This window comes from Stenella coeruleoalba (assembly GCF_951394435.1).
Source record: "Stenella coeruleoalba genome assembly, chromosome: 1".
Lineage (NCBI taxonomy): Eukaryota > Metazoa > Chordata > Mammalia > Artiodactyla > Delphinidae > Stenella > Stenella coeruleoalba.
The window spans coordinates 182,570,983-182,590,777 of record NC_137169.1 but is presented as its reverse complement, the minus strand read 5'-3'; the positions used below and the strand labels follow the sequence as shown (position 1 = coordinate 182,590,777).

The following is a 19,795-nucleotide window of genomic DNA, read 5'->3' as shown; positions in this document are numbered from 1 at the left end:
TTATTTATGCAATATATTTGTTGAAGGAACTTGGTGGTTTGTCCCATAGAGTTTCCCACATTCTGGATTTTATTGATTGCAAAAAAAAAATAATCCTTACCTTTCAGAACTATATAATGAAATATATATTTATCTTTTTTTTACAGGTGAAATCCATGTGAGGGGTAGGGAAGAGGAGATTGGCCATATGGTGATAATTGTTCAAGCTGAATGATTGGCACATAAAGACATTATACTATTCTCTCTACTTTTTATGTGCTTAAACATTTTTTGTAATAAAAAGTTAAAATAAAACAAGTCCCAAGTCTCATCCCAGAGTTACTGAATCTCTTCGGGGTTAAGTATAGAAGTCTGCATTTAAAAAATAAACTCCCAAGGTGATTTTGTTATACATCAATGAGGATCACTGCCCCAGACCAAGAAAAGGACTCTGATAGTGAAGTGAATTTCAGACTCCTGCCACAAGGTATGGGAATAGTTTTTGGTAGATGTCCTTTTCATTTCTTATTGAATCACAAAAGTAGTACATCAGCTCTTCTTCTTCAGAGAGATATTTATGGCTCTGCTTGCATCTTCTACTGCTGAGGAAATTTTCTGATCCTTATATACATATTGTTTGATTTTGTTCTTATTCAGTCTTAAAAGGGTGATTATAATATTGGTTTGATTTATCATATAGGCTTAGTATGATTTGCCTGAAGTACTCTGAATTTCAGCCCTGCATAGAACTGTGAAATATAAGAATTTATCTTCTATATCTGTAGTTTCTTCTATTACATCTTTGCTCTCTCTGTGATTCCTTCCTTCCTCAGGTTCCCATTGTCTCTTTTTCTATCTTCCCACTAGTAAAAAAACCACTCAAAAACCATATGATAAACTCATTTATACAAGATTACTGATTAGAATCATGAAGTGCTCTTCTCAGGGTAAGTTGATTTAAATAGGGCATAGGACTGAAGTCAAAGTTTTAAAAAAAGTATAGTGAAGGATTCTAAGGCATAAGGTAACCTAGTCAGGGAAGGATTTTGGGGTGATGGTGGTGAAGTTCCTTTCAAGACCCTGTAAAATTTTATCACGTAGGTTGTTACCTATTCATCCCATTGGAAGTGTATCCTTAGAAGAGTCAAATAATGCAACTACAGCCTTTTCTTCTGTAACATGCATGGAAAATTTAGCTTTGGCTGCAAGTAATAAAAAGCCAAATTTGAACTTTCTTAAGTAGCTAAGAAAATTTATTGGCTCAGGGAAGTTACTAAATCCAGAGGAAGGTGGTAGGTTTCAATCTGGGTTTGAGCTCTTGCACCATGTGTCAGCTTTATCCGCAGGCTGGCTGCCCTTATGGTAGCAAAGTGCCTACAATAACTATGGGACTCACATGCATCCATCACACCAGGCAGAGAGAGACAGAGAGAGAGAGAGAGAGAGAGAGAGACGAAGAGAGACAAAGAGAGAGACAGAGAGAGAGACAGAGAGAGAGAGAGACAAAGAGAGACAAAGAGAGAGACAGAGAGAGACAGAGAGACAGAGAGAGAGACAGAGAGAGAGAGAGAGGGAGAGAGAGAGAGAGAGGACTTTTCTTCTCCCAACAAACACAAGATCTGGCCTTCCTTATGACTGGACCAATTTAGACTTGTGTTAGTGTCTATCACTGACAGTCGGGTGAGGACCTGATTAGGCTGATTACGTACCTCAGTTAGGGTCTACACTTGGAGCTGGAGCTGGGCCTGTTCCCATTCAAATCATTAGCTAACTTACAATTGCAGAGGGGTGGAAATGCACACTTGGGTGGGAGTCAACCAATAGTGCTCATTATAAACGCAATATAATAATATTCTACTCCATTAAATACCATAGTTCAAACTCTAATATTTTTGTTCAAAGTTGAACTTGTTTCCAGTTTTTGATACAGTATTATATTTTAAATTGGGAATTGCAGACCCACATGAAGGAAACAGAGCAGTGTAAGGTACAATAAGGAATGTAAAGACTTTGTAAAAGAGACAAAGCATGTCCTGTAGCTTACTGTCCTCATGTGAAAATGTAAGCCCACTGTTTCCAAATCTTCCACTTTTTAAAAAGAACCCCAAAAAGCATGTGAAATCTTCTGGCTTTTAACTTTGGCTAATTTTTTAGCACCATGCAGGCCAAACAAAATGCATTTGTGGGTTAGATCTGGACCTAGGACACCAGTTTCTGTCGTGTTATGAATCATGTTAGAACATTTTATAACACCTCCCCTCAAAGTAAGAGCTTCAGTCCTTTCATGGACCAGGGCTGCTAGTGTATGCTTAATACTAAGAAAGCCATAGTGGGGAGAGAAGTGAACATCACACATTATAGGAAAAATGCTTTGTTATTAGTTCTTTGCAATGTACTTAGAACTGTTTTTCTGGTAGTGAGGATGAGTTTGTACCAAATCACCTTCACTGTCTGTTATCTAGGTTCTCTTGTGACTTGTCTCTTATCTAGGTTCTCTTGTGACATCTCTTATCCAAGTTCTATTGTGAGGAACAGCTCCGTTTTACAGAATGACCCCTGGTGATTAGAGGTGTAACATGTGGCCATGGGACAGAGTTCTTTGCCTTGTAGCAAGCTGGCACATCAATGATCCTATAATAGTGACTTGGCTGTTATGCTCCACTTTAATAGGAGAATTAACTGGCAACAGCCAATGGTAGACACTGTTATTGCTGCCGAAGGCATGTGGTAATGAATTTGGGAACACTAAACTTATTTTGGACTTGGGATTTAAAAATTTTATTTCCTTTTTCAGGGGCTGTTTCTTATTGAATGCAGATAATTATCACCGTGTTGCCATTTTTCTCAGAAAGCTTTTTTCTGGTTAGCAGATATCAGAAGGCAGAAACTGTCTTTTTCATCTATTGACTTCCTTATGGTGTCCAGTGTAACTTTACTAGTATTTCGTTTAGTAGAGGCTAAGTACATAGTTGTTGGCTTATTTATTAATAGATACAGATGTTTTGAGTTATATTTAACTTTATTAAATATTAAAAGACCAGCATTTATTGGGTCAGGCCCAGAGCTAGGTAGTCTCTTGGGTTACAGAGCTTAAAGAAGCGCAGCAGGCAGGGGAAACACAGAACAGTTGCAACACTTAATATGTCCCAACATCTATAAACATTTAAATTAGGAAAAAGGCGTGGTGGAGGGCACAGTGTGTGTGGTGTGTGTGTGTGTGTGTGTGTGTGTGTGTGTAGAACTTGAGAGGGCTCTTTGGACAAATGTCATATTTCTCAGGTAGCTTTTGGATCTAGGTGGGGAAATGAGTGCAGGGGAATTGAGGTAGGACAGAGGGAGAATTTTAAACTAAAGAAGTCACTCTAGATCAGAAATCATTGGACATACGCTTAACTCTTGCTGCAATATATTCACTTATTGATACAATAACGTTTATAGAGTACTTTCTATGAGTCAGACACTATGCTAGCCATGGTGGAAGATAAACATGAATGAAGCAGGGCCTCAAAGATTCTCTAGTGGGATAAAGTATTGCACAGATTTACCCAGGTAAGGGTGAATATATTCGGCGCCACAAACCTATAGAAACAACGTGCTAAGGAAATTCAGAAAATTTCCTGGTCATTTTTGCCTGCACTATCTGGGAAGGAGGATATCCACCGTTGACGGCTCAGTACAATATTAGTAGATGATAAAGAGTTAGCTTATTTTATCTCTAGTAGTTTGTGCCCCCAAATTTATGACCCCAAAGGATAAAAAGGTGCAAATGAGGGTACGTTTTCTTCATAAATACATAATAGTGCTTCCTGTTCATTCCACGCAGGTTATTTTCCTCTTCAATCTCCCCTGAGTCTCACAGAACGAACCGGCAAGGGAGCACTTCGTAAGTACACAAGACACCTTGAAAGAGGCACAGAAAAGAGTAACTGGCGAGGAAAGTTAGTATTCTTTAAAAGGTGACTTCCCTGAGGATTACTGGGCATTATTAAGAATGAAAATATATGTAAGCCAGGTTTATGAGCAAGAACACAATCGCCCCAAACTCAGAATTATCTAAGAGCTCGGTAACCGCCGGGCAGGGCTTCAGCCCGACTCGCTCGGGGCTCGGGGATGGCCTCAGCTAACCCGCGCGGGCTGGCTCACGGCGCGGTTACCCTCCGGGAGGTTCTGAAGCGCCCCGAGCGCGTCCCGCCCCTTCGCCGGTTCCTACTCGTAACAAGCCAGGTCGGCCGGGTCTTCACTCGCGGGCCCTAACCCTACCACGGCCACGCGGGGACGTGTACGCGCGTGCGCGCCCGCCGCCCAGGGCAGAGAAGGCGCCTCCACCCTCAGGAGCGCGCACGCCGCGCCGAGGGGCCCAGACGCGCGCGCTCCCGACTCGCCACCGCCTCCTCCTCCTCCTCCCCGGCCCGCCCCCTCCCTCGCCTCTTCCTGCCGGGCGGTCCTCCTCCCCTCCGCTCTCCGCTCACTCCGCCCTGCTCCCTCCGCCCTCCCAGGGCTCTGGCGGCGGCGGAGTGAACGGGACGGGCCCGGTCGCAGAGCGCGGGGCGGCGGGTGGGACCCGGGTGCCTGGCAGAGTTGTTCCGGCCCTGCCCGCGGAGACGTGAGGAGGTGAGGTGAGGGCGGCCTCCTAGGGGCCGGCGGGCAGACAAGAGACCCGGAGCCGGGCTGGGGGTGTTGGCGCCGGGGCGAGCCGGGGAGGGTAGCGGTGGGGGCCAGGCCCGGGACGGGATGCGAGAGGACCTCGGGAGGAAGACTCGGGGAGGGTTCGGGACTGTCGGTGGCTTCCCGGACATCGCGGTTCTCCCGGGCGGCGGCTCTTCGCGGCCCGGGCGGGCCGGCTGTCGGGGTCGGCGCCCCTCACCTGGGGGCGGGGTTGGTGACTTGGGAGCTCGTTTCCAGCTGTGCCGTCCTGACATCGCCGCCGCCTCCGCCGCTGCCGCCCGCTGCTGCGCCGTGCCTGCTGCCGGGTTCTCAGTCCCAGCAGCCCCACGTCCGGGGGGCGTGTGGTTAGGTTATTTTCTTACCCACATTCAGGCATCTGTTCGTGACCGCGTCTTGCCCTCGCGCTCCCCCTGTCTCCGCCCGGGTCTTTGCTCCTCTCCTGCTGTTGATGCTTGTGGTTTTGCTGGATGGGTTAGGCTGCGTCCTGGGCAGATCTCTACTTGCAAGAAATGCCCCGCTTCAAAGTTGACCGCCTGGCCATGCCAAACAACCCCCGTCCAGGTTGTGGGTGCTCCGTGTACTGATAACTGAGTCAAAGTTTCTGAGACTGGGCTAGTAGTTTGCACTGGTCGCCAACGGTGCAGGACTGGGCAGTGCGTCAGCATGTGGAAAGGGGCCACTGGCCAGCGGGAGGTGTCCGGGTGCTAGGGGACTGGACCGACAGGGTTTGTTTCTGATCCCAGGGCAGTGTGTCCAGGTGCTTGTGTATTCTTATACTTCTCAGGATCATCTTAGAAAATGTACCAAAATTCACCTGGTCACTTGCAGAACTGAGGGTTTCATGTAAGTGATAAGAATTGTCAACCTCATTATGCTAACGGTAAGGAGAACTTTTGCTTGCCTGACAGATTTCAGCGCTGACTGGAAACTGATTTCAGGGTCTGCATTTTTGGTACGGGAAGGTTTAGGGATTTTTAAAAATACATTTAAATTATCTTGTACATGGTGGGAGGTAAGTAGTTGCTTCTTAACGATTCTGACAACACGATATCGTGAAAACCTTCTGACTTTTCTCATAATAGTGTTTATATGTGGCTTCTGCTGCACTTTTGTAGAATATCCAGTAGTATGATGTCAGAAGATACAAACATGAAGTTTGCTTGTGGTCAAATTTGAAGTGGATTTTGTGCATGGAAAATATTGGTCCACAAGTTGCTCCTACTGGAAAACTGGCCTGTGATTCGTTATCTCAACAAAGTTCCATGTGAAACTGACAATGAAATTACAAAGGAGAAAGACCAGATGAATTTAATGTATGCATTATCTTCAAATTGTATTAAATGCTCGCTTGGTAGGGGAGTTAGTTGAGACTGAGTTAGACTGATGTCTCTATTAAATCAGGTCAAAATGTGCCCTGGTATTATGTATTAACAAGTCATCTGGAGAGAAGTGGATGTAGTCTTTATAGGACCACCAGGGAAGTCCCAAAACATACTCAGTTTTTAAGGAGAGGTTTAATATTGTGAGCATGGAAAAAGACATTGCTTGACCTGACTCTTGGTTTTTCAGAGTGGTTAATAATTTTCACTTTATGGTCAATATTTGAAATTAGGTATAAGTACCTGACTATCAGTGGACCCTAATAAGGAATAGTTAATGGAATTAAGCAGAACTTGTATCTCAGCATTCTCTTTTTCATACTTCATTTACTTTCCATATTGCACTCATTCAACAGATAGGATGCCATACTTGAGTATTGCAAGTTTGTGCTCTTGCTGACCTCTTTTTGTCATCTTTTGGTGTTTTTTTGTGTAATTTTTGGGATTTTCCTGGGAAACTTATAGGCATATATTCAGTTGATTTGGAGTTAGATTTGGGCTAAGATTATTAGCCCACTTGAAATTCTGAGCCTTCTTGTTTTCTAAATAACCTTAAAAATAGAAAACACAATTCTTTATAAACACTCATGAAAAATCTGGCTACAGACTGTGTTGTTGTGATAGACATAGTACAGCCAAAAATATATTCAAGAAACTTCCCTTCTCACCCAGTTTAGTAAGCTTAAATAAGAAGAAAATAAAGTATTTTTTTTCAATAAAAGCCTGGTTTTCCCAGAATATCAAGTCTAACAACTGTTTGCTGTACTATTTTCCCCCTTGCCTCTTCTAAGTTCAACAAGTACTACATGTCTCTAGTCCATGGCAAAACCTTAATTTTAGTAGTAGGGGATTCTCAGTGCAGGCTTGTGCTGGAGAATTTGACAGGGAAACACCAGGTATGGAAATTTCCTTTTTTTTACAGCACTGGTTTTCTCTGTACCCAGGTTCTTAGTGGAGTGGGGGAATGGGCACATATCACAATTACATGGCCCTTTTTTCATACTATATTTCCTTTTCCTCTCCTCCTCTTTCTCCTAACCCTTTGCTAAATGGGCCATTGCTACTAGTAGGGTGTTGTAGCCCTCGGTTGTAACTGAACAAAGGCTGAGAACCTTGGCCTTTTGCTAATACTTCCTAAGACAAATTTCCACTCCCTGTAATTTGCCTTCTGGCGGTATCAATAGGCACCTCTGTTACTCTCATTTTTGAAGAGACATATCAATTTTGGTGGTGAAGAGATTACATATGTAACTAAGAGTGAGATGTATTGCATTGTGTAGCATACATGGAAGAGAGACTAGGAGATTGCTTAGCTGAACATTTATGAACTGTTTTGACTGTGGCTCACAGTAAGAAATACATCTTATACCCTGATTCAACACACACACACACACACACACACACACACACACACACACACACAGTTGAAAGAAAAGTTTGGTGAAACAATACTTATCTTTTCAGGACCTTGCTGGAGCTGTCTCATCAGTTGGCTTGTAAGCGCAATCCTGCCTCTCTTCCCACGGAACTCCATGTGTAGCTTGAAATTGGCCCTGGTGGGAGTATTTACACCAGGGACACCTGCAAATGTTACAGTTCAGAGCTTTTCTCTCTCTTTTGGATAGCCAGTTAAACATTTACAGCATACCACAGCACTGCCTACAACACACTTTGGTATTTTCTATTCTATTTCATTTTATTAAAAAATGCTGGGTTTTGGCACCCAAATTGATTTTACAGCCAGATAATGGATAACAGTTTATAGTTAAAAACTGGTTTAGTTCCCCCTCGTCACTTTGTGGATGAACACACTAAAAGATTGAAGTTCAAGGTCACATAGCTAGTCATTAGCAAAGCCAGGTCTGGGGACTCCTAATCTGGAGTTGTTTCTAGTGGACTTATCTCTTTTCCTAACCCAACCCATTCATGTAGCTCAATTAGAGTGTTTAATATATGTAAGACATTGTGTTAAGCAGTTTGAATAGAGATGAATAAGGCATGAACCTTGACCGTGAGGCATTATGCTTGCGTGGGGGATTAAATATGGAAACAAAGATAATGTAAGGCAGAAAGTAATGTGTACTAAAGAGATAAAGGTAAGGCAGTACAAGTTAGAGAGAGGAGGGAGAGATTACTTTTAGTTGTAAGGATATGGGAAGAGGTGACATTTAAACCATGCTTTGAAGAATGGGTAGGATTTGGACATGTGGAAATAGGACAAATAGTATATAGAGAAAGGCCTTTCTGGGCCAGAGGCCGGGGCAGTCAAAGGAATGGAGGGAAAGAGCTAGGCAAGAAAGAGTCAGTACCAGATGGTGAAGAGCCTTGAAGGCCAGTTTTCCTTTCTGCTTTTCAACTCGTCTTTCATTTTTGTCTCTGCAGTCATCTAGTACTTCTTAATGTTAAGTAAGCTTTGTATGCTGTGCTCCTGATTAGACTATGACCCAGAGAACACTTAAGTATCCTTAGAGTAAAAGCTGAGGGAAAAATTATTAGTGTAAGAGAAACAACCTTGAGTTTATCAATCCTAAAACTGTTGGAAAGAAAGGGAAAATATTTTCTTTGTAAGGAGATGCCATTATTTTTTGTTTGGTCAAATAGACAGCATCAAATTGGCTGTAGCAGTACAGGAAGCAGTTTTGAAAGTCTTTTCAAAGCGTCTTTAAAAATGTGCTTTCTAAATGACTGGATCTTAATTTTTGGAGGCAGGTTTGGTTTAGGCAGAAAGGCAGTTTATACAGATCCACAGCTGAGCTGACTGCCTTTCAGAATTTAGGGCAGCAAAGTAGAGTATTTCATACTATAGCCAGTTGTGAAGGATAGATTCTTTACTCAAAGAAGTTCCTTTGATTTCAGCATTTATGTCTTTGACAGCCTGTATGACTGGAGATGTTTTGAAGTCTTGGATGGAGCTTGCTTTGTTCCACAGGGGAATTAGGTGGCTAGAAATGAAGACAAATGACAGTAAGTTGTGTCTGTTAATCAAATTGAAGCTCTGGTGGTAGTTCTCAAGGTTTTCTGTCTGTTGATGATTTCATACTCACTGCTTCTAATTAAAACGATGCACAGTCAATTTGAAGAAGCTTTACTTCTCTTTGACCTACCAGTTCTATAAAGCTAAAAGCCCTTTTTGAATGTTGCCCAGGTAACAACACATACAGACTGTTAGAAGTGTGTGGAAAATTTCGGTAATCTTGGTAATGAAGTTGCTATAGTAAAAAGCTGCTTGGTTGGTAAAAAGCTGGGCTACTTCTGGATGGTTGACAAGGAATTTTTGGGATGAGCTTTGGTTCCAAAATAAATGTGAATTATGTCTTTGCCATACTGTTTTCCTCATTTATTTCAACTTCTGATATGTAAAGTATATTGTCCTGTTACTTTAGGTTTTAGCAGTTTCATATGAACCTCTCCACAAAATAGCACACCCCAAATAGCATGATAAGAGTTTAGATGCAGCATGCTTCAGATACCTCGCACCATTTGAATGGTGTAGCTAATCATGTCAGCGCAGAGGTGGGGTTTTTTTTTTTTTTAAAGACATGTTAGGTTTTACAAGTTGAGTTTATTAAAATTCTTCCAAATTTTCTAACATCATTTTTTTGTGATACAAAGTGTGATGTTGATGTCCTTAATTTAAACTATGCAAACATTTTTCTAAAGATATACACATGCACATGGATGTGTGTGTTTATATGTACGTATAACACACACCCCACCCACTAGCTGTTGGAATTTATGACGAAAACACAGTCTACCTGGTAAATGACTAAAAATAAGTGGTCTGGCTCTTTGAAGACTATCTTTCAAGTCACAAATATGAAAATAATGCAAACCCAAAGGGATTTTTTGAATGTCACATTTCCAGAAAACTAGCACATTTTAAAAGGGAAGTGTAGAATTCATTCATGTACCAGTGAAGGATTTCTCAACCTCTCCCTTACCCTGTGTATTATGTACACCCATATTCTTCCCTCATTATCAGCAGTAGGCAAAATTACAGGACTTTAAAAATCAAACTTCACCAGAGGGGATGCAAATAACAAACACTATTTTTAGTAAAAATACAAACTTGTGGTTTTCAGTTTTGAAGGTTTAAGAGACATGTAACACTAGTTTTTGATAAACAATGTAGAGTATTTATTCTGTGCTTCAAGATGTACTTTGTCATTTTTGAGTCCCCTTGCTAGGAGCATTGTATAAATGCAAATGGTTGTTACAGGGGATATTAGGTATTTCCTTGAATAGTTTCTCTTTAGTAAATTTATCTTGGTATGACACTTTGAATAAATTATAGTTTAGTTTAGTGAAAAGTCAACCACTGATGGGAGACTATACATATACTGGCAGACAGTATGGTTTCTTAGGTTGTTTTATAGTGATTTTGTTGTCTCAGCAGCTAATAGCCATCAGACCGTATTCATTTATTATTTTATTTCCACAAAGATCTTCTCTCATGGACTGTATTCTTTCATTTAAAATCTTTGTCTCATATTTTGCCCTGCTGTTAGTGGAACAATATTTTGATTTGACTTTGTCCCAGTCTTCCTATGCAAAGATGTATTACTGCCTATCAAGTTGGTACTAAATTGTAATTCAGTTAATGTCATCTTTCCTCCATCTATTTTTTCCTCTCAATATTCTAGAATTGATTCTAACACTAACCCAAGCTTCCTGGTTAACATTAATGGGAAAAATGAGATTAGATGTTACTATTTAAATCCTAGGACCACCTGTTTGCCAATAGTAGTGAACCTATAAAATTTTTATGCATGAGTTAGGCAGCTTAATTTTTCACTAATGAGTCTAGGCTTCTAATTATGTATTTATTTTATTTGGCTGCGTTGGGTCTTAGTTGCGGCATGTGGGATCTTTTGTTGTGGTGCGTGGGCTCAGTAGTTGTGGCACACGGGCTTAGTTGCCCTGCGGCACGTGAGATCTTAGTTCCCCAACCAGGGATTGAACCCACGACCCCTGCATTGGAAGGTGGATTCTTAACCATTGGACCACCAGGGAAGTCCCCTATTTTATTTAATTTTCAAATTGAAGTATAGTTGATTTAAAAAGTGTTAGTTTCAGGTATACAGCAAAGTGGTTCAGTTATACATATGTATATATATATTCTTTTCCAGATTCTTTTCATTATAGATTATTACAAGATACTGAATATAGTTCCCTGTGTTATATAGTAGGTCCTTGTTGTTTATCTGTTTTATATATAGTAGTGTGTATATGTTAATCCCAAACTTCCAATTTATCCCTCCTTCCCCCCTCCCTTTTCCCCTTGGTAACCAAAAGTTTGTTTTCCATGTCTGTGAGTCTATTTCTGTTTTGTAAATAAGTTCATTTTTATCACTTTTTAGATTCCACATATTAGGGATATCATATGATATTTGTCTTTGTCTGGTTTACTTCACTTAGTATGATAATCTTCAGGTCCATCCATGTTGGTGCAAATGGCATTATTTCATTCTTTTTTATGGCTGAGTAATATTCCATTGTGTATATATACCACATTTTCTTTATCCATTCATCTGTCAATGGACATTTAGTTTGCTTCCATGTCTTGGCTATTGTAAATAGTGCTGCTATGAACAATGGGGTGTTCTAATTTTTAAAAATTCTGACATGTGTTTTATATTTCTTGTCAATTTTGTCAATAGTTTTTTTTTTTTTTTTTTTTTTTGCGGTACGTGGGCCTCTCACTGCTGTGGCCTCTCCCATTGCAGAGCACAGGCTCTGGACGCACAGGCTCAGCAGCCATGGCTCACGGGCCTAGCCACTCCACGGCATGTGGGATCTTCCCGGACTGGGGCACGAACCCGTGTCCCCTGCATCAGCAGGTGGACTCTCAACAACTGCGCCACCAGGGAAGCCCTTGTCAATAGTTTCGATAGATGAAACAGGTTTCTCCTGTTGCACTTGGTTTCACAAACAATAAAATAGCAATCTCTACCATTTGAAAATATCAGATAAAAGTTTTAAAAGATAATCTAACAATAGTAGGTTGGAGAAACCAGTTCGTTTAGCAATTAATATGATACTTCTCATTTTGCTTGTAAATTTCATTATGTTTGCATGCTAGATGTAGTAGAACTTTATTATGTTCCACTGAGAATTTACTTTTCTAGATAGAGAACTCTAGCAATTTTTGTACTTGTGAGAATTTCATTTGGAAGAGGAGAATGATAATAGTAGATTTTAGAAACTTTGGTTGGCCAAAGGGAATGGAAAAAAAAATCATCTTTAAGCTGCAAATATAACTAAAAACATTTTTTGGTTTTGTGGAAGACAAGGTGGATGGAACGTAAGACCTTAGTTCCTGATCTAGTGCTGCTATGAGATTCTGAGAGCGTAAGTGACTTGCCACAGTTTTTTTCTCTTTGCATAATAATAATAAACTAACATTATTGAGTTTTGAATGTGTCAGTTATTATATAAGATAATATGCATTATCTAGTTAATTTTTGCAAAAACTATCTAAGGTGGGAACTATTATAATGTCATTCCCAGTTTGCAGATGAGGGAACAGGCGTAGAGAAAGTAACTTATGATCACACAGCTCATAAGAGGCAGGTCTCTTGCTTCTAAATTTGCCTCATAGTGACTCTCAACTACTACTCTGTATTGATGATTCATTAAATGGGGTTGATGATACTTGCCTTGCCTATTTCATAGGGTGGTTATGAGGACCAAAAAGGTAAGGTTTACAAAGGAACACCTATAAACGTGCCTGGTGTTTTCATTTTACTGGATAATTTTTGAGAAGCCAAAGAAGTCATTGAAATAGATAAGCATGTATATTACTTTTAATCACTGAAATAAGTCAAACCGTAAAATAAAATAAGTAGAGCAAAATAAAATGGATTTTGAAAGGCTGCTATCTGCAAGACAGAAGACATGTTTTGCGTGGGTCCAGAGGATCCGTGAGGGAAAGACAAACGGAGGCAAAAATGTAGGGTGTATTGAATGAAAAGTGGATTGGATGCTCTCTACCAACCTGAACTCTTTCTGCAATGAGGAGGAGTATATAAATGGCATTAGATGACCTCTGAGAGCCTTCCAACATCAAGATCTATGGCTGTTTGTAATGGGTGACTTTTATTTTATTTTAACACCTCAAAATAGCTAGATACACCCAAAAAACTTCTATTTTAGCTTGGACAATTAACAATCACCATTCCTTAAATGTCAGGTTTTTTTGAACTTAGGGTGGAAAAAAGTATATGGTTGCCTGGGAAAAATATAGTTATGTATTTTGCTTTCTTCCCCCCAAGATAAACAGATTTTTTTTGAGGGTGCAGTGGGTAAAACAGCTTAATAGTATGTTGTCACATGCTTGTGCTTAATACTTTTCTTGTGATTTTCCCTCAAGTTTATGTTTCCTAAGTGTGTATTTTCAGAAGAAAGTTAATATCATTGTGAGTATGAAAGTTCATTTTTACTGTATGGAGTGTTATGGTTTTATGGCTCTTTATACCGTTGGTTTCATTCTGTGACATTGTTTTATTCAGCAAGCATTTATAAGGCAGAGAATGGGTTCAGTGCTAGAGAAGGAGAGATAAGAGACTGTTAAGGAGCTGACAGTCATACTGGAGAAACATGCAAATGCAGTGGCGTGTAGCAAGGATGGGGCAGCTTAGGATATGTCTTACAGAAAGCTTCAGAAGGTTATGTAACCTGGTCTGGGGTTTCAGGTAAGGTTGCTTGGAATATCTGAGTTGAGTTTAAAGAAGGCAAGAGAGACATCTTAAATAGAGGTATGAAAATTTGAAGTTATAACTCTTAACTTATATAGACCCAGTGGCAGCTCCTCATCTCTCTGAAACATGCAAAAACCCCAAAGTAGATATCATTTTTATAAGTAGTTACTTATAAATAAAGCTCTCACTGAGAACTTATTTTTATTTTATACATGATGCTTGTGGTTTCTCAGGTAATAGATTAAAAGGAATAATTTAGAATTGAAATGTTGTCATAAATATACATATTGATAATAACAGCAAGATTGCTGACATGATAGCAGCAAAGAAATAGGAAAAACTAAAAACTGTAGATAGTAAAGGAAAACAGCCTTGTGCACCTACTTAGCTTTGGGTATCAATTGTGTTTCTAATAGTATTAGAATAATAATGAAAGTTTGTCATGTTCTCTCTTACAAGAAAAGGTTAAATGTATGGTCTGTATATATTTACAGGGGCATTAAAGTTTTTTCTTAAAAAGATTTTTTAATATGAAATAGTATGAAAACCAGAGGGTAAACTGTTAGTTCAGTTATCAAATTGTTTATCCTGAATGATTGATTTCCAAAGGGCGTTGAATAACCTTAATTTTCTTCGTATATATGATACATAGACCTGTGTATTTTATGGGATACTAGACATATTTCGGCACTGTCTTTGCTATATAACATTGGCTAGAAATTATTTGCTTATATAAAATATCAAAGTTAGGGCTCTTGATCATTTGGATATCAGGTATTTTTAGAGAGTGTGGACCAGACTGTCTTTCTGTTCTGGATGGCTCATAGTTGTGGTCTCTCTCAGCCTAGATGTCATCATCTTGAAAACCTTCACTGAGACTATAGACTCTGTTAGTAATCTCTCATCTGTGCTTTTGGAGCATTCTATTTTCCTCCCTGTTGTGATACTAATAAACATTGCATTGTAGCTTGTCTGTTTCTGCTTTAGACCATAGGCTTTTCGAGAAATGCAAAAAAACAAAAACTACTTCGTTTAGGGCTCTGGAATTGGTCTCTCCTTGGTTTGAATCTTGGCTTTGTGTGGCATTGGGGATGATATCTGTAAAGTGGGGATAATCTTACTGCAGAGGGTTATTTATCTTGAATAAGTTAATGAATGTAGAGGAGACATAACAGTTCCTGGCACATTGTTTAGTTCTCATAAATGTTTCCCCCTCCTTCCTTTCTTTCTTGTTGTGTCTGGCACTCAGTAGGACTTTCAATAATACTTTTAAAATGGTTTTGTAAGCTATGTTAGAGCTGAATTGGATCTATCTATGTATCATTAACCTTATTAAATGAAAATTTCTTAAAATGAATAATAATGAGTATATAAAAATTCAGTCTTTGCGCTAGATGTCAGCAAGTCATGTAGTCTCCAAATTAGATTATCAGCGTGAAAAAACGTTCTCCAGGCCTTCTCAAGCTTATGATTGTTGTGAGGCAGTGGGTTTAAAGTAGGTGGAAAAGATTGTGGAGTTCCTTTTTCTGGATTTGCTGCTTTCTGACCTTGTTCACTTGTATTGGTGGCTCTGCCTCTTATTGTCATTATCTTGGCCTTTTTTTGATGGGATGGTCATTGATCTGTTTCTTGGGAAGGAAGGAACCCTGAACCTGACAGACTAATTAACTGTGTGACCTTGGGTAAGTAACCTTATTTCTGGGTTTATATATCTGTATAATGAAAGTAATAATACCTCAAGACTCTGTAAAAGTTAAGAAATAGGTGCCTGGTTATAGAAGGTGCTCCATAGATGGTAGGTATGCTTAGGACTTTTACCAAGCCAGAATCCTCAGTATTCCTTCTGTATTAGTAACTTTATTTGACAGCAGCAAACCAAAAAATGGGGTGAGGGAGAACTGGATGACCTGGGGAATGATGGCAGAGATTTTGCACCAGCACTCGTGACCTCAGATGGGGGACACAGATGCGGAGGGCCTGTAGCTTTATGTGAAGGAGGACGGGTGGAACCAGATTGGATCAGATATGGCATAACATCTATAGTCTGGCTTAAAACCTCATAAACTGGTTGGGTGGTTTTTAATTTAATTAAATTTAAAAAGTTTTATTTATTTTTTAGTTATTAAAATGCTGACAGTACTAAACTACTTACTTGATTACAGAATGATTTTTCAGTGAGCTGGGTGCAACTTATTCAAGGTTTATGAGCTGTAGAATTGTTCCTTTGTGATAATGTGTTACGACATTTCTAGGAATGAAGTATTTTTCCCCCTCTATTTTCCCCTTTAGCGCACAAGCTGTTGAGATCTATATTGCTGCTACTCCTATTGGGATTTGCCCTTTCATTACATCTCTGTTAGGTGCTGTGGAGGAACGTAAAGAAGTATAAGGCATAAACCATGTATTTCAGTGATTGCAGTGGGGAAAGTGAAATATACATGTATTAAAAATAACTGATCTGGGCTTCCCTGGTGGTGCAGTGGTTGACAGTCCGCCTGCTGATGTAGGAGACATGGGTTCGTGCCCTGGTCTGGGAAGATCCCACATGCCGTGGAGCGGCTAGGCCCATGAGCTGTGGCCGCTGGGCCTGCGCGTCCAGAGCCTGTGCTGCGCAACGGGAGAGGCCACAACAGTGAAAGGCCCACGTACTACAAAAAAAAAAACAAAACCAAAAACCCTGATCTTTTAAAAAAGCAGAATTATTGACTGAAACATCTTATTCTCTTAGTCCAATATTCCTAGTGTCATTTAATATAAATAGTTTTCCTGGAAAAAAAGTCTTAGGCTGTTGTATATGCAGGTGTCAAAAATGGATTAGAAAAGTTGGAAACTGAAGTTTCTGACTAATGTTAATTTTCCATCGTATTTGAAAATCTTTATTAGCATTATCTTGTCCTGATTCCTTCTGATATCTTCTAAGAATTTAAAAAATTATCTATAAATCTTAAAGTGCCTTTACTTTGTCACCTTCAAATGCGATCATTGAAAAGTTGGTTAATTATTCTATGTATCTTTTCAAAGTAGATTAAGTTAAATCATCATCATTTAGATATTTTCCTTTCACAGTATTTTATCTTAGTTTGTGTATCATTTGAAAAAAATCATCATGTTAGTGCCATATTTATTATTGAATCTGTAGTATCTTTTATACTTAAATGGTACACATTTTGTTCAAAAGAAGCATTGCCACCCTCCCTTTCACCCCCTGCTGTACCTTGACTAACATTTGGATATAAGAGAATCTCTAATCAGAATGCTCTCTCCTTTGATTTTCCTGTTGGTGACTTCTTGTTGTCATTCAGATCTCAGCTTTTAAAGAAATTTTATCTGAGTCTTTCCCACACCACCCCATCTGAAGTGGTCCTTGATGCTCTAGGCTTGCTCTGCCATGTTGCCCTATGTATTTTAATTCAGAATACTTATCCCTATCAGAAACTTCCTTCCTTCCTTCCTTTCCTCCTTTCTCTCTTCCTTCCTCCCTCCCTCCCTCGTTTGTTCCTTCCTTCACTCCCTCCTTCCTTTCTTCCGTTCCCCAGTAGCATGTAAGCTCCTTGAGAGCAAGGACTTAACCGGTTTTTTCACTTCTCTTATCTGTAGAGCTTCAAATAATGCACTCAATAAAATTTTGTTATTACAGGGTGAAGCAGATATTCTTTCCCCGAAGTAGCTTTATGACTATCTTGAAAGTTTATTTCACTTCATTATGCCTTGGTTTCTTCCCCTGCAAAATGGGTGGGGGATGGGAGAGGAAAGAGATTGAATTAGGTTACTTCTAAAATCTCTGCCATTTAAAGGCTTGCTATTAGCTTGATGTGAGCTTTGAGTTCTGCTCTAATGGTGTTGATGAAGTTTTGCTGAGCTACTTACTTTCTTAATCTGTCTTCTCTTGAAACCAGTAGTGCATATTTATGTTTGTAAGATTACTGACAGCATTGGAGAGTTAACTCTGTTTGCAGAATCAGAGTTTTTTGGTGTCTCTAGATTATTAAAGAGATTAGATCTGCAACATGATTTCTGTTTTGATGATCAAGTTTAGTTCTGTGGCATATCCAAGTACTAGGTTGAACTGATCTTTCTGGTATTTATTTTAATATCAGGAAATTTCAGTCATCTCAACTTTTTAATTAATTTTAATTATGAGAGTTATGATTTCCATGAAATGAACCTTGAGATAATATACATATAAATAAAATGAAAGTTTACATTAAAAGTATTTTTGTAGTAATTTCTGGAAGGCACTGGGAATTGTAGATATAAACTAGTTTTTCATTTGGTCCATGTGACTAGAATTTTAGACAGTTGGCTGTTTTAGTCTTCACTTCAGAAAGCTTTATTATTATAATGAACAAAAACATTTTTTGAAATGGGTAAAGGAAATGAGCAGACAGTTGATAGCAGAGGAAATACAACCTATAAGCAATTGTCAGAAGGTTAGATCTTCTCAGTAATCAAAGAAATGCTTATTAAAGCATTTATTAAAGCAAAATGGAATACTATTTTATACTTATTTCAGATTTTTTGAAAATAGTAATATGTAATGTTAGATTTTAGTAAAGCAGGCATGTTCAAATATTGCTAGTGGATTGTAATTTGGCAGAATGTATCCAGAATTGTTAGACTATTCATAATCTTTTCATAAACTTTTGATTCAGTAATTTCACTTTTGAGAATATCCTAAAGAAATAAATACAGGAAAAAGAAAGAAAAAGATAAGAAACAGGTGTATGCAGGAGAATATTCAGAGCAATGTTATTTATAGTAGCAGCATATTGGAAGCAACTTAAATTTTCAACAATAGGAGACTAAGTTATGATACATCTATTCCAAGAACCATTATTTGGCATGAAAATAATTACAGAGAATGTATCATTTTAAGGAAGGGTGAATATAACCATTTAAAATACATAAGCGGGCTTCCCTGGTGGCGCAGTGGTTGAGAGTCTGTCTGCTGATGCAGGGGACACGGGTTCGTGCCCCGGTCCGGGAAGATCCCACATGCCGCGGAGTGGCTGGTCCCGTGAGCCATGGCCGCTGAGCCTGCGTGTCCGGAGCCTGTGATCCGCAACGGGAGAGGCCCGCGTACTGCAAAAAAAAAAAAAAGAAAAAGATCAGGAATGCACTAAAATGCCAATTGTGTTAGCTTAGTAGGATTATGGACATTTTTGTTTGTTTGTTTTCTAAATTTGTATAACTTTTATAATGAAAAAGGTATAAGTAAAGTCAGATTTTGCTAGGTGTGATAATTTTGTTAATTTAACTAGGGTTGCCAGATTTAGCAAATAAAAATACATGCAATATTTGGGATGTACTTAGACTAAAAATTAATTGTCTTTCTGAAATTCAAGGTTAAACTGAGTGTCTTATGTTTTATCTGACAACCCCAAGTATAACACATTTTGGTTATAGTTGAATGTTGTTGAGAAATGTTGGGACACTCTTATCTCCCAAATAATTCTAAATATTGTTTTAAATTCAGTTGACTTTTTAAAATAAAACAACTAGGATTATTTAGCTAGGAAAATTACTCTTATAGTCTAATTTTATTTTCTAGACTTGTTTTTGAGTGATGCTTGAAGGAAATATGCTTCAATGTTTGGCAAGAGTAATTAAAAAGTCTTGTTATTTAACAAAACCATAATATTGGATGCTGCCTGTTTACCTTAGATAGAAGGATGATTTGTTAACCTAACAATTTTTTAGTCTTAAAAATAATGGCATTTCTGGAATTCCCTGGTGGTCCAGTGGTTAGGACTCCACCCTTTCACTGCGAGGAATCCTGTAAGCCGTTTGGCACGGTCAAAAAAAAAAAAAAGGCATTTCTGCAGTGAAATGTCTTTATACATATATCTGGGAAGGTGCTTTCCCTATAGCAAACTTATTAATATAATGTTTGAGGGGTCAAGGAAATTAGAATAAGGGGGAAAGGGGAAATAGTGTTGTAACTACTCTGCTTTGAAAACTGGAACTTTTTGTTTGCAAGTTTCATATTTGAAGTGAAAATAAAATGACACTTGTAAGAAGTTCTAACAATTTTCTAAATCTTAAAATAGATAATCTTCCCACAGGATAACA

The 19,795-nt window shown here is 38.9% G+C and overlaps 1 protein-coding gene across 7 annotated transcripts in view; it reads left to right on the top strand.

The window, feature by feature from the left end:
* The window catches only part of RABGAP1L (RAB GTPase activating protein 1 like), a 797,484-nt gene that overhangs the window by 114,276 nt on the left and 663,413 nt on the right, over positions 1-19,795 (top strand). The window contains exons 5-6 of one of the 7 annotated variants that reach the window (XM_079939728.1): positions 147-466; positions 3,803-3,862. The exons of 3 other annotated variants lie outside the window; for them this stretch is intronic. The gene's annotated coding sequence lies outside the window, so the exon portion shown is untranslated. Of the gene's footprint in view, positions 1-146; positions 467-3,802; positions 3,863-4,411; positions 4,596-19,795 lie in introns of those variants that run through there. 3 more of the 7 variants (XM_079939729.1, XM_079939727.1, XM_079939731.1) reach the window with 3 other exon arrangements.